The sequence below is a fragment of the Cryptomeria japonica genome, unplaced genomic scaffold (assembly GCF_030272615.1).
Source record: "Cryptomeria japonica unplaced genomic scaffold, Sugi_1.0 HiC_scaffold_15, whole genome shotgun sequence".
NCBI lineage: Eukaryota > Viridiplantae > Streptophyta > Pinopsida > Cupressales > Cupressaceae > Cryptomeria > Cryptomeria japonica.
This window is the reverse complement of record NW_026728837.1, coordinates 1,867,501-1,881,665: the sequence shown is the minus strand read 5'-3', so window position 1 is coordinate 1,881,665 and position 14,165 is coordinate 1,867,501. Positions and strand designations below refer to the sequence as shown.

The window sequence follows — 14,165 nt, the reverse complement described above, 5'->3', positions numbered from 1 at the left end:
GAGTGGGTGCCAAGGTGGGTGGGTGCTAAGGTGGATGCCAAGGTGGTTCACAGGGTGGGTGGGTTCTAGGGTGAGTTCCAAGGTGGGTCACAGGTTCAGTGCTAGGGTGGGTGTCAAGGCGGGTGTCGAGGTGCCTGGGTGCTAGGGTGTGGATGCCAATGTGGGTCATAGGGTGGGTACTAGGGTGGGCTGCAATGTGGGTGCCAAGGTGGGTAACATGCTCGGTGGGTTCTAAATTGGGTGCCAGGGTGGGTGTGCACCCACCTTGCCCGAGGTGGGTGCCAAGGTGCCAGTGTGGGTGGGTGCTAAGGTGGATGCCAAGGTGGGTGAGAAGGTGGGTGATAGGTTGAGTGGTAGGATGGGTGGGTGCCAAGATGGGTCACAGGGTGGGTGCAAGGGTGGGTAGGTGCTAGGGTTGGTGTCAGGGTGGGTGGGTGCTAGGTTGGGTTCCAAGGTGGGTGCGAGGGTGAGTGTCAAGGTGGGTCACAGGTTAGGTGCTAGGATGGGTGAGTGCTAGGGTGCAAAGGTGCCAGGGTGGGTGCTAGGATGGGTCGATGCTAGGGTGAGTGGCAAGGTGGGTCCACAAGTGTCAAGGTGGGTGCCGAGGTGGGTGCCAAGTCGGCGACTGCTATGGTGGATGCCAAGGTGGGTCACGGGGTGGGTGCCAAGTTGCTAGGTTGGGTTCCAAGGTGGGTGCCAACGTGGGTGCTAGGGTGCGTGGGTTAAAGGGTGTGTCACAACGTGGGTGCCAGGATGGGTGCGCACCCACACTGGCCAAGACGGGTGCGGGTGCAAGGTTGGGTTCCAAGCCCGGTCACAGGCTGGGTGCTAGGATGGGTGGGTGCCAAGGTGGGCACCAGGGTGGGTGCACCCACCCTGGCCAAGGTGGGTCACGGGGTGGGTCCTAGGGTGGGTAACGGGGTGGGTACTAAGGTGCGTGCCAAGGTGGGTCATAGGGTGGGTGCCAAGGTGGGCACCAGGGTGGGTGTGCACCAACCCTAGCCAGGGTAGGTCACGGGGTGGTTGTCGGGGTGGGCGTCAAGGAGCCAAGGTGGGTGGCAAGTAGCCAAGTTGCGTGCCAAGGTGGGTGTCGGGGTGGGTGCCAAGGATCCAAGGTGGGTGCCAAGGAACCAAGGTGGGTGTCTGGGTGGGTGCCGAGGTGGGAGCCAGGGTGGGTCCCAAGGTGAGTGCAAAGGTGGGTGCCAGGGTCAAGGTGAGTGCCAATGTGGGTTCCAAGGTGCCAGGGTCAGGGTGAGTGCCAATGTGGGTTCAAAGGTGCTAAGTTGGGTGCGAGGTTGGGTGCGAGGGTGGGTGGGTGCCAAGGTGTGCTAGGTGGAAGCCCGGGTGGGTCGGCATCCCATGGGTGTCGAGTTGGGTGCCTGATGGGTGCTTCTTGTCAAGTTTTAGTCGTCGGGACTCATTTCGAGCCTTAGAGGTCGTTTCTTGTCCGGTTGCCCTGTCTTCGACCTGGGAACCCAATTTTGGTCCTCGGGTCCCATTTTTTTTTGTCTCGCATCCCACTTTTGGCCTGTGGCCTTTTCGGGGTCGATTCTCGTTTTGGGCATCAGAGCATGTTTCTTCTCCTAAAACCCAATATTTGTTTATTAAGTCTCGGAACACATTTTTGTTCTCGTGGACCCATCATGGGTCTTGGAACGCATTTGTGGTCCTTGGGTCCCATTTTGCATCCCGAAACTTGTGTTTTGGTGCTTGATCCCTATTTTGGGTGCCCACCTTGCACCAAGTGCGCACCCGGGGCAAACCGAGCGCCTTGGTGCACCGGGGCAAGATCGAGCGTGCACCCGAGGCGCCCCGAACATGCACCAAGGTGCACTCGGCCCACATGTGAGCGCAGGTCGTTGCGCCCGAGGTGGTGTGTGGGCACCGCGTTGCAGACGGGACACTGCACGCACACGACGCCCCCTCCAGGTGCACGCACGTAGGCCGGGCCGGGTGCACACCCGACGCCCTAGCAAGGTGCGCGCACCCGGGCAGGGCTCACACTTGGCGAACGGGGCGCACTTCGCGAGGGAGGGTGTGCACCTCGACGGGGGTGGGTGGCCGGGGTGGATTCGCACGTGGGTCGCGGTTTGCTAAGTACACACTGCGACAAGCTCATAACGGGTGCGATCATACCAGCGTTAGTGCACCGGATCCCATCAGAACTCCGCAGTTAAGCGCGCTTGGGCCGGAGTAGTACTGGGATGGGTGACCTCCCGGGAAGTCCCGGTGTTGCACCCTTTTTTAGTTTTTCGCCGGGCGTCGCAATGCTATTTGAATAAACCTTTTGCCCGTTTGCGTTCTCGTCGGGGCCGGGCCGGGCCGGGGTGCGCTGCCCGCACTACCGCGCGCGCGGGGGCGACACCGAGCGCGCACCCGAGGCGCCCCGAGCACACAGGCCACGGTGCAACCCGGGCGTTGTGCGCGCACCCCGGTGCGCTCGAGGTGCTGCGCGCGCACCCAGGTGAAATCGGTGTGCACCTCGGCCAGTGCGCGCTCGGTCGAGTCGCGCACGTTGGCCAAGGTGCACGGTGATGTTTCTTACTCTAAGGTTCCGCACCAGACGCCCGGGACAGGTGAGCGAAGCTGGGCGGGGCCGGGTGCGCGGCCGGGGCAGGTGCACGCAGCTGGAGAGAGCTTTGGAGCACACTTCGGAGCGCACCAATGATGCGCTCCATTCAAAAGTTTCCTGAAAAGGCAAAAAAAGTTGAGATTATAGAATTTCCCACTTGAGAGATTGTAAAAAAAAAAAATTTAAAATGAAGGAAACGCGGGTGCCAAGGTGTGCGCAGCCCAGCCAAGGTGTGCGCACCAAGGCGCCCACCCTGGCGAAGGTGCACGCAAGGTGCGCACCCGAGGCAAACCGGACAATTAACCCAACTTTCGACTTCGCGCGCACCTTGGAGCGCACTTCGGAGCGCTCCTTGGTGCGCACCAATCTTGGGCACCTCGGAGTGCACCATGGCGCCCACCAAGGTGCGCACCCGGGGCAAACCGAGCTCCGACTTCGTGCGCACCTTGGAGCGCACGAAAGGTGCGCACCATGGCGCCCACCAAGGTGCGCAGCCCAGCCAAGGCGTGCGCATCAAGGTGCGCACCCTGGCGAAGGTGCGCACCCGGGGCAAACCGAGCTCCGACTTCGTGCGCACCTTGGAGCGCACAAAAGGTGCGCAACCCAGCCAAGGTGTGCGCACCCCGGTCAAACCGAGCTCCGAATCGTGCGCACCAGAGGTGCACGCCATCGTGCGCACCTTGGAGCACACTTCGGAGCCCTCCTTGGTGCGCGCCGATGTTGCGCACCTCGGAGCGCACCCGGGGAAAACAATGCAATTAACCCGACTTTCGACTTCGTGGGCACCTCGGAGCGCTCTCGGGTTCGCACCTCGGAGCACACCGAGGTGCGCACCTTTGATGCGCTGCCTTCACCAATTTCCAGAAAAGGCAAGAAAACATTGAGAAGGTGTGCGCACCGAGGTGCCCACCCTGGCGAAGGTGCACGCGAGGTGCGCACCCGGGGCAAACCGGGCTCCGACTTCGTGCACGCCGCACCTTGGAGCACACTTCGGAGCGCTCCTTGGTGCGCACCAGGGCGCGCAACCCAGCCGAGGTGCCCACCCCGGCGAAGGTGCACGCGAGGTGCGCACCCGGGGCAAACCGGGCTCCGACTTCGTGCACGCCATGGTGCCCACCGCGGCGAAGGTGCACGCGAGGTGCGCACCCGGGGCAAACCGGGCTCCGACTTCGTGCACGCCGCACCTTGGAGCACACTTCGGAGCGCTCCTTGGTGCGCACCATGGTGCCCACCAGGGCGCGCAACCCCGCCGAAGGTGCACGCGAGGTGCGCACCCGGGGCAAACCGGGCTCCGACTTCGTGCACGCCGCACCTTGGAGCACACTTCGGAGCGCTCCTTGGTGCGCACCATGGTGCCCACCAGGGCGCGCAACCCCGCCGAAGGTGCACGCGAGGTGCGCACCCGGGGCAAACCGGGCTCCGACTTCGTGCACGCCATGGTGCGCACCGCGGCGAAGGTGCGCACCCGGGGCAAACCGGGCTCCGACTTCGTGCACGCCGCACCTTGGAGCACACTTCGGAGCGCTCCTTGGTGCGCACCAGGGCGCGCAACCCAGCCGAGGTGCCCACCCCGGCGAAGGTGCACGCGAGGTGCGTACCCGGGGCAAACCGGGCTCCGACTTCGTGCACGCCGCACCTTGGAGCACACTTCGGAGCGCTCCTTGGTGCGCACCATGGTGCCCACCAGGCCGCGCAACCCAGCCAAGGTGTGCGCACCAAGGTGCACGCGAGGTGCGCACCCGGGGCAAACCGGGGTCCGACTTCGTGCACGCCGCACCTTGGAGCACACATCGGGGCGCTCCCGGGTTCGCACCGGCGTTGCGCACCGTGGTGGGCACCTCGGAGCACACCAAGGTGGGCAGCGAGGTGCGCACCTTTGATGCGATGCCTTCACTAATTTCCATAAAAGGCAAAAAAAAAACGAGATTTTAAAATTTCCGTTTTGAAAGATAGTGAGAAAAAGGGAATGCTGGTGCCATCTTGAGCCCGCCCTGGTGCGCAGCCCAGCCAAGGTGTGCGCACCAAGGTGCCCACCCTGGCGAAGGTGCGCGCCCGGGCAATTAACCCAACTTCCAACTTCGCGCGCGCCAGGGTGGGAGCGCACCCAACAACCGGGCCTGGGAAGAGCCAATGCGAGAAACCCCACCAAACGCTCTGACAAAAAAAGAGGGGGCGCTCCAGTAACCCCGCTTCGGAGCGCACCCTGGGCAAACCCAGCCAAGGTGCCCACCCCGGCCAAGGTGCAGGCGAGGTGCGCACCCGGGGCAAACCGGGCTCCGACAACGTGCACGCCGCACCTTGGAGCACACTTCGTAGCGCTCCCGGGTGCGCACCTCAGAGCACACCAAGGTGGGCAGCGAGGTGCGCACCTTTGATGCGCTGCCTTCACTAATTTCCAGAAAAGGCAAAAAAAAAAGGAGATTTTAAAATTTCCGTTTTGAAAGATAGTGAAAAAAACGGAACGCGCGTGCCATCTTGAGCCCGCCCTGGTGCGCAGCCCAGGTAAGGTGCCCACCCTGGCAAAGGTGCGCACCCGGGCAATTAACCCTACTTCCGACTTCGTGCGCGCCAGGGTGGCAACCGGGCCTCGGAAGAGCCAATGCGAGAAACCCCACCAAACGCTCCGACAAAAAAAGAGGCGGCGCTCCAATAACCCCGCTTCGGAGCGCAGCCGGGGCAAACCCAGCCAAGGTGCCCACCCCGACGAAGGTGCACGCGAGGTGCGCACCCGGGGCAAACCGGGCTCCGACAACGTGCACGCAGCACCTTGGAGCACACTTCGAAGCACTCCCGGGTGCCCACCGGCGTTGCGCACCGTGGTGGGCAGCGAGGTGCGCACCTTTGATGCGCTGCCTTCACTAATTTCCAGAAAAAGGCAAAAAAAAATGAGATTTTAAAATTTCCGTTTTGAAAGATAGTGAAAAAAAAGGAACGCGGGTGCCATCTTGAGCCCGCCCTGGTGCGCAGCCCAGGCAAGGCATGCGCACCAAGGTGCCCACCCGAGGTGCACACCCGGGGCAAACCGGGCTCCGACTTCGTGCAGGCCGCACCTTGGAGCACACTTCGGAGCGCTCCTTGGTGCGCACCATGGTGCCCACCAGGGCGCGCAACCCAGCCAAGGTCTGCACACCAAGGTGCCCACCCCGGCGAAGGTGCACGCGAGGTGCGCACCCGGGGCAAACCGGGCTCCGACTTCGTGCACGCCATGGTGCCCACCGCGGCGAAGGTGCACGCGAGGTGCGCACCCGGGGCAAACCGGGCTCCGACTTCGTGCACGCCGCACCTTGGAGCACACTTCGGAGCGCTCCTTGGTGCGCACCATGGTGCCCACCAGGGCGCGCAACCCAGCCAAGGTGTGCGCACCAAGGTGCACGCGAGGTGCGCACCCGGGGCAAACCGGGGTCCGACTTCGTGCACGCCGCACCTTGGAGCACACATCGGAGCGCTCCCAGGTTCGCACCAGCGTTGCGCACCTTTGATGCGCTGCCTTCACTAATTTCCAGAAAAGGCAAAAAAAAACGAGATTTTAAAATTTCCGTTCTGAAAGATAGTGAAAAAAACGGAACGCGGGTGCCATCTTGAGCCCTTCCTGGTGCGCAGCCCAGGCAAGTTGTGCGCACCAAGGTGCCCACCCTGGCGGAGGTGCGCGCCCGGGGCAATCCGGGCTCCGACTTCGTGCACTGCATGGTGCCCACCAAGGCGCGCAACCCAGCCAAGGTGCCCACCGCAGCGAAGGTGCACGCGAGGTGCGCACGCGAGGTGCACACCCGGGGCAAACCGGGCTCCGACTTCGTGCACGCCGCACCTTGGAGCACACTTCAGAGCGCTCCTTGGTGCGCACCAGGGCGCGCAACCCAGCCGAGGTGCCCACCCCGGCGAAGGTGCACGCGAGGTGCGCACCCGGGGCAAACCGGGCTCCGACTTCGTGCACGCCATGGTGCCCACCGCGGCGAAGGTGCGCACCCGGGGCAAACCGGGCTCCGACTTCGTGCACGCCGCACCTTGGAGCACACTTCGGAGCGCTCCTTGGTGCGCACCATGGTGCCCACCAGGCCGCGCAACCCAGCCAAGGTGTGCGCACCAAGGTGCACGCGAGGTGCGCACCCGGGGCAAACCGGGGTCCGACTTCGTGCACGCCGCACCTTGGAGCACACATCGGGGCGCTCCCGGGTTCGCACCGGCGTTGCGCACCGTGGTGGGCACCTCGGAGCACACCAAGGTGGGCAGCGAGGTGCGCACCTTTGATGCGATGCCTTCACTAATTTCCATAAAAGGCAAAAAAAAAACGAGATTTTAAAATTTCCGTTTTGAAAGATAGTGAGAAAAAGGGAATGCTGGTGCCATCTTGAGCCCGCCCTGGTGCGCAGCCCAGCCAAGGTTTGCGCACCAAGGTGCCCACCCTGGCGAAGGTGCGCGCCCGGGCAATTAACCCAACTTCCAACTTCGCGCGCGCCAGGGTGGGAGCGCACCCAACAACCGGGCCTGGGAAGAGCCAATGCGAGAAACCCCACCAAACTCTCTGACAAAAAAAGAGGGGGCGCTCCAGTAACCCCGCTTCGGAGCGCACCCTGGGCAAACCCAGCCAAGGTGCCCACCCCGGCCAAGGTGCAGGCGAGGTGCGCACCCGGGGCAAACCGGGCTCCGACAACGTGCACGCCGCACCTTGGAGCACACTTCGTAGCGCTCCCGGGTGCGCACCTCAGAGCACACCAAGGTGGGCAGCGAGGTGCGCACCTTTGATGCGCTGCCTTCACTAATTTCCAGAAAAGGCAAAAAAAAAAGGAGATTTTAAAATTTCCGTTTTGAAAGATAGTGAAAAAAACGGAACGCGCGTGCCATCTTGAGCCCGCCCTGGTGCGCAGCCCAGGTAAGGTGCCACCCTGGCAAAGGTGCGCACCCGGGCAATTAACCCTACTTCCGACTTCGTGCGCGCCAGGGTGGCAACCGGGCCTCGGAAGAGCCAATGCGAGAAACCCCACCAAACGCTCCGACAAAAAAAGAGGCGGCGCTCCAATAACCCCGCTTCGGAGCGCAGCCGGGGCAAACCAAGCCAAGGTGCCCACCCCGACGAAGGTGCACGCGAGGTGCGCACCCGGGGCAAACCGGGCTCCGACAACGTGCACGCAGCACCTTGGAGCACACTTCGAAGCACTCCCGGGTGCCCACCGGCGTTGCGCACCGTGGTGGGCAGCGAGGTGCGCACCTTTGATGCGCTGCCTTCACTAATTTCCAGAAAAAGGCAAAAAAAAATGAGATTTTAAAATTTCCGTTTTGAAAGATAGTGAAAAAAAAGGAACGCGGGTGCCATCTTGAGCCCGCCCTGGTGCGCAGCCCAGGCAAGGCATGCGCACCAAGGTGCCCACCCGAGGTGCACACCCGGGGCAAACCGGGCTCCGACTTCGTGCAGGCCGCACCTTGGAGCACACTTCGGAGCGCTCCTTGGTGCGCACCATGGTGCCCACCAGGGCGCACCCGAGGCAAACCGGGCTCCGACTTCGTGCACGCCGCACCTTGGAGCACACATCGGAGCGCTCCCAGGTTCGCACCAGCGTTGCGCACCTTTGATGCGCTGCCTTCACTAATTTCCAGAAAAGGCAAAAAAAAACGATATTTTAAAATTTCCGTTCTGAAAGATAGTGAAAAAAACGGAACGCGGGTGCCATCTTGAGCCCTTCCTGATGCGCAGCCCAGGCAAGTTGTGCGCACCAAGGTGCCCACCCTGGCGGAGGTGCGCGCCCGGGGCAAACCGGGCTCCGACTTCGTGCACTGCATGGTGCCCACCAAGGCGCGCAACCCAGCCAAGGTGCCCACCGCAGCGAAGGTGCACGCGAGGTGCGCACCCGAGGTGCACACCCGGGGCAAACCGGGCTCCGACTTCGTGCACGCCGCACCTTGGAGCACACTTCAGAGCGCTCCTTGGTACGCACCAGGGCGCGCAACCCAGCCAAGGTGCTCACCCCGGCGAAGGTGCACGCGAGGTGCGCACCCGGGGCAAACCGGGCTCGGACTTCGTGCACGCCGCACCTTGGAGCACACATCGGAGCGCTCCCGGGTTCGCACCAGCATTGCGCACCTTTGATGCGCTGCCTTCACTAATTTCCAGAAAAGGCAAAAAAAAGAAAAAAATGAGATTTTAAAATTTCCGTTTTGAAAGATAGTGAAAAAAACGGAACGCGGGTGCCATCTTGAGCCCGCCCTGGTGTGCAGCCCAGGCAAGTTGTGCGCACCAAGGCACCCACCCTGGCCAAGGTGGGTCACGGGGTGGGTCCTAGGGTGGGTAACGGGGTGGGTACTAAGGTGCGTGCCAAGGTGGGTCATAGGGTGGGTGCCAAGGTGGGCACCAGGGTGGGTGTGCACCAACCCTAGCCAGGGTAGGTCACGGGGTGGTTGTCGGGGTGGGCGTCAAGGAGCCAAGGTGGGTGGCAAGTAGCCAAGTTGCGTGCCAAGGTGGGTGTCGGGGTGGGTGCCAAGGATCCAAGGTGGGTGCCAAGGAACCAAGGTGGGTGTCTGGGTGGGTGCCGAGGTGGGAGCCAGGGTGGGTCCCAAGGTGAGTGCAAAGGTGGGTGCCAGGGTCAAGGTGAGTGCCAATGTGGGTTCCAAGGTGCCAGGGTCAGGGTGAGTGCCAATGTGGGTTCAAAGGTGCTAAGTTGGGTGCGAGGTTGGGTGCGAGGGTGGGTGGGTGCCAAGGTGTGCTAGGTGGAAGCCCGGGTGGGTCGGCATCCCATGGGTGTCGAGTTGGGTGCCTGATGGGTGCTTCTTGTCAAGTTTTAGTCGTCGGGACTCATTTCGAGCCTTAGAGGTCGTTTCTTGTCCGGTTGCCCTGTCTTCGACCTGGGAACCCAATTTTGGTCCTCGGGTCCCATTTTTTTTTGTCTCGCATCCCACTTTTGGCCTGTGGCCTTTTCGGGGTCGATTCTCGTTTTGGGCATCAGAGCATGTTTCTTCTCCTAAAACCCAATATTTGTTTATTAAGTCTCGGAACACATTTTTGTTCTCGTGGACCCATCATGGGTCTTGGAACGCATTTGTGGTCCTTGGGTCCCATTTTGCATCCCGAAACTTGTGTTTTGGTGCTTGATCCCTATTTTGGGTGCCCACCTTGCACCAAGTGCGCACCCGGGGCAAACCGAGCGCCTTGGTGCACCGGGGCAAGATCGAGCGTGCACCCGAGGCGCCCCGAACATGCACCAAGGTGCACTCGGCCCACATGTGAGCGCAGGTCGTTGCGCCCGAGGTGGTGTGTGGGCACCGCGTTGCAGACGGGACACTGCACGCACACGACGCCCCCTCCAGGTGCACGCACGTAGGCCGGGCCGGGTGCACACCCGACGCCCTAGCAAGGTGCGCGCACCCGGGCAGGGCTCACACTTGGCGAACGGGGCGCACTTCGCGAGGGAGGGTGTGCACCTCGACGGGGGTGGGTGGCCGGGGTGGATTCGCACGTGGGTCGCGGTTTGCTAAGTACACACTGCGACAAGCTCATAACGGGTGCGATCATACCAGCGTTAGTGCACCGGATCCCATCAGAACTCCGCAGTTAAGCGCGCTTGGGCCGGAGTAGTACTGGGATGGGTGACCTCCCGGGAAGTCCCGGTGTTGCACCCTTTTTTAGTTTTTCGCCGGGCGTCGCAATGCTATTTGAATAAACCTTTTGCCCGTTTGCGTTCTCGTCGGGGCCGGGCCGGGCCGGGGTGCGCTGCCCGCACTACCGCGCGCGCGGGGGCGACACCGAGCGCGCACCCGAGGCGCCCCGAGCACACAGGCCACGGTGCAACCCGGGCGTTGTGCGCGCACCCCGGTGCGCCCGAGGTGCTGCGCGCGCACCCAGGTGAAATCGGTGTGCACCTCGGCCAGTGCGCGCTCGGTCGAGTCGCGCACGTTGGCCAAGGTGCACGGTGATGTTTCTTACTCTAAGGTTCCGCACCAGACGCCCGGGACAGGTGAGCGAAGCTGGGCGGGGCCGGGTGCGCGGCCGGGGCAGGTGCACGCAGCTGGAGAGAGCTTTGGAGCACACTTCGGAGCGCACCAATGATGCGCTCCATTCAAAAGTTTCCTGAAAAGGCAAAAAAAGTTGAGATTATAGAATTTCCCACTTGAGAGATTGTAAAAAAAAAAAATTTAAAATGAAGGAAACGCGGGTGCCAAGGTGTGCGCAGCCCAGCCCACCCTGGCGAAGGTGCACGCAAGGTGCGCACCCGAGGCAAACCGGACAATTAACCCAACTTTCGACTTCGCGCGCACCTTGGAGCGCACTTCGGAGCGCTCCTTGGTGCGCACCAATCTTGGGCACCTCGGAGTGCACCATGGCGCCCACCAAGGTGCGCACCCGGGGCAAACCGAGCTCCGACTTCGTGCGCACCTTGGAGCGCACGAAAGGTGCGCACCATGGCGCCCACCAAGGTGCGCAGCCCAGCCAAGGCGTGCGCATCAAGGTGCGCACCCTGGCGAAGGTGCGCACCCGGGGCAAACCGAGCTCCGACTTCGTGCGCACCTTGGAGCGCACAAAAGGTGCGCAACCCAGCCAAGGTGTGCGCACCCCGGTCAAACCGAGCTCCGAATCGTGCGCACCAGAGGTGCACGCCATCGTGCGCACCTTGGAGCACACTTCGGAGCCCTCCTTGGTGCGCGCCGATGTTGCGCACCTCGGAGCGCACCCGGGGAAAACAATGCAATTAACCCGACTTTCGACTTCGTGGGCACCTCGGAGCGCTCTCGGGTTCGCACCTCGGAGCACACCGAGGTGCGCACCTTTGATGCGCTGCCTTCACCAATTTCCAGAAAAGGCAAGAAAACATTGAGAAGGTGTGCGCACCGAGGTGCCCACCCTGGCGAAGGTGCACGCGAGGTGCGCACCCGGGGCAAACCGGGCTCCGACTTCGTGCACGCCGCACCTTGGAGCACACTTCGGAGCGCTCCTTGGTGCGCACCAGGGCGCGCAACCCAGCCGAGGTGCCCACCCCGGCGAAGGTGCACGCGAGGTGCGCACCCGGGGCAAACCGGGCTCCGACTTCGTGCACGCCATGGTGCCCACCGCGGCGAAGGTGCACGCGAGGTGCGCACCCGGGGCAAACCGGGCTCCGACTTCGTGCACGCCGCACCTTGGAGCACACTTCGGAGCGCTCCTTGGTGCGCACCATGGTGCCCACCAGGGCGCGCAACCCCGCCGAAGGTGCACGCGAGGTGCGCACCCGGGGCAAACCGGGCTCCGACTTCGTGCACGCCGCACCTTGGAGCACACTTCGGAGCGCTCCTTGGTGCGCACCATGGTGCCCACCAGGGCGCGCAACCCCGCCGAAGGTGCACGCGAGGTGCGCACCCGGGGCAAACCGGGCTCCGACTTCGTGCACTCCATGGTGCGCACCGCGGCGAAGGTGCGCACCCGGGGCAAACCGGGCTCCGACTTCGTGCACGCCGCACCTTGGAGCACACTTCGGAGCGCTCCTTGGTGCGCACCAGGGCGCGCAACCCAGCCGAGGTGCCCACCCCGGCGAAGGTGCACGCGAGGTGCGTACCCGGGGCAAACCGGGCTCCGACTTCGTGCACGCCGCACCTTGGAGCACACTTCGGAGCGCTCCTTGGTGCGCACCATGGTGCCCACCAGGCCGCGCAACCCAGCCAAGGTGTGCGCACCAAGGTGCACGCGAGGTGCGCACCCGGGGCAAACCGGGGTCCGACTTCGTGCACGCCGCACCTTGGAGCACACATCGGGGCGCTCCCGGGTTCGCACCGGCGTTGCGCACCGTGGTGGGCACCTCGGAGCACACCAAGGTGGGCAGCGAGGTGCGCACCTTTGATGCGATGCCTTCACTAATTTCCATAAAAGGCAAAAAAAAAACGAGATTTTAAAATTTCCGTTTTGAAAGATAGTGAGAAAAAGGGAATGCTGGTGCCATCTTGAGCCCGCCCTGGTGCGCAGCCCAGCCAAGGTGTGCGCACCAAGGTGCCCACCCTGGCGAAGGTGCGCGCCCGGGCAATTAACCCAACTTCCAACTTCGCGCGCGCCAGGGTGGGAGCGCACCCAACAACCGGGCCTGGGAAGAGCCAATGCGAGAAACCCCACCAAACGCTCTGACAAAAAAAGAGGGGGCGCTCCAGTAACCCCGCTTCGGAGCGCACCCTGGGCAAACCCAGCCAAGGTGCCCACCCCGGCCAAGGTGCAGGCGAGGTGCGCACCCGGGGCAAACCGGGCTCCGACAACGTGCACGCCGCACCTTGGAGCACACTTCGTAGCGCTCCCGGGTGCGCACCTCAGAGCACACCAAGGTGGGCAGCGAGGTGCGCACCTTTGATGCGCTGCCTTCACTAATTTCCAGAAAAGGCAAAAAAAAAAGGAGATTTTAAAATTTCCGTTTTGAAAGATAGTGAAAAAAACGGAACGCGCGTGCCATCTTGAGCCCGCCCTGGTGCGCAGCCCAGGTAAGGTGCCCACCCTGGCAAAGGTGCGCACCCGGGCAATTAACCCTACTTCCGACTTCGTGCGCGCCAGGGTGGCAACCGGGCCTCGGAAGAGCCAATGCGAGAAACCCCACCAAACGCTCCGACAAAAAAAGAGGCGGCGCTCCAATAACCCCGCTTCGGAGCGCAGCCGGGGCAAACCCAGCCAAGGTGCCCACCCCGACGAAGGTGCACGCGAGGTGCGCACCCGGGGCAAACCGGGCTCCGACAACGTGCACGCAGCACCTTGGAGCACACTTCGAAGCACTCCCGGGTGCCCACCGGCGTTGCGCACCGTGGTGGGCAGCGAGGTGCGCACCTTTGATGCGCTGCCTTCACTAATTTCCAGAAAAAGGCAAAAAAAAATGAGATTTTAAAATTTCCGTTTTGAAAGATAGTGAAAAAAAAGGAACGCGGGTGCCATCTTGAGCCCGCCCTGGTGCGCAGCCCAGGCAAGGCATGCGCACCAAGGTGCCCACCCGAGGTGCACACCCGGGGCAAACCGGGCTCCGACTTCGTGCAGGCCGCACCTTGGAGCACACTTCGGAGCGCTCCTTGGTGCGCACCATGGTGCCCACCAGGGCGCGCAACCCAGCCAAGGTCTGCACACCAAGGTGCCCACCCCGGCGAAGGTGCACGCGAGGTGCGCACCCGGGGCAAACCGGGCTCCGACTTCGTGCACGCCATGGTGCCCACCGCGGCGAAGGTGCACGCGAGGTGCGCACCCGGGGCAAACCGGGCTCCGACTTCGTGCACGCCGCACCTTGGAGCACACTTCGGAGCGCTCCTTGGTGCGCACCATGGTGCCCACCAGGGCGCGCAACCCAGCCAAGGTGTGCGCACCAAGGTGCACGCGAGGTGCGCACCCGGGGCAAACCGGGGTCCGACTTCGTGCACGCCGCACCTTGGAGCACACATCGGAGCGCTCCCAGGTTCGCACCAGCGTTGCGCACCTTTGATGCGCTGCCTTCACTAATTTCCAGAAAAGGCAAAAAAAAACGAGATTTTAAAATTTCCGTTCTGAAAGATAGTGAAAAAAACGGAACGCGGGTGCCATCTTGAGCCCTTCCTGGTGCGCAGCCCAGGCAAGTTGTGCGCACCAAGGTGCCCACCCTGGCGGAGGTGCGCGCCCGGGGCAATCCGGGCTCCGACTTCGTGC

At 63.0% G+C, this 14,165-nt stretch overlaps 2 non-coding genes across 2 annotated transcripts; both read left to right on the top strand.

Moving 5' to 3' along the window:
* Positions 1 to 2,122: 2,122 nt before the first annotated feature.
* LOC131860499 (5S ribosomal RNA) lies at positions 2,123 to 2,241 on the top strand. The gene has a single exon (XR_009359594.1). It is a non-coding gene; the product is annotated as a 5S ribosomal RNA (ribosomal RNA).
* A 7,817-nt stretch (positions 2,242 to 10,058) lies between these two features.
* LOC131860498 (5S ribosomal RNA) lies at positions 10,059 to 10,177 on the top strand. Its single transcript, XR_009359593.1, has one exon. It is a non-coding gene; the product is annotated as a 5S ribosomal RNA (ribosomal RNA).
* The last annotated feature ends 3,988 nt before the right edge of the window (positions 10,178 to 14,165 follow it).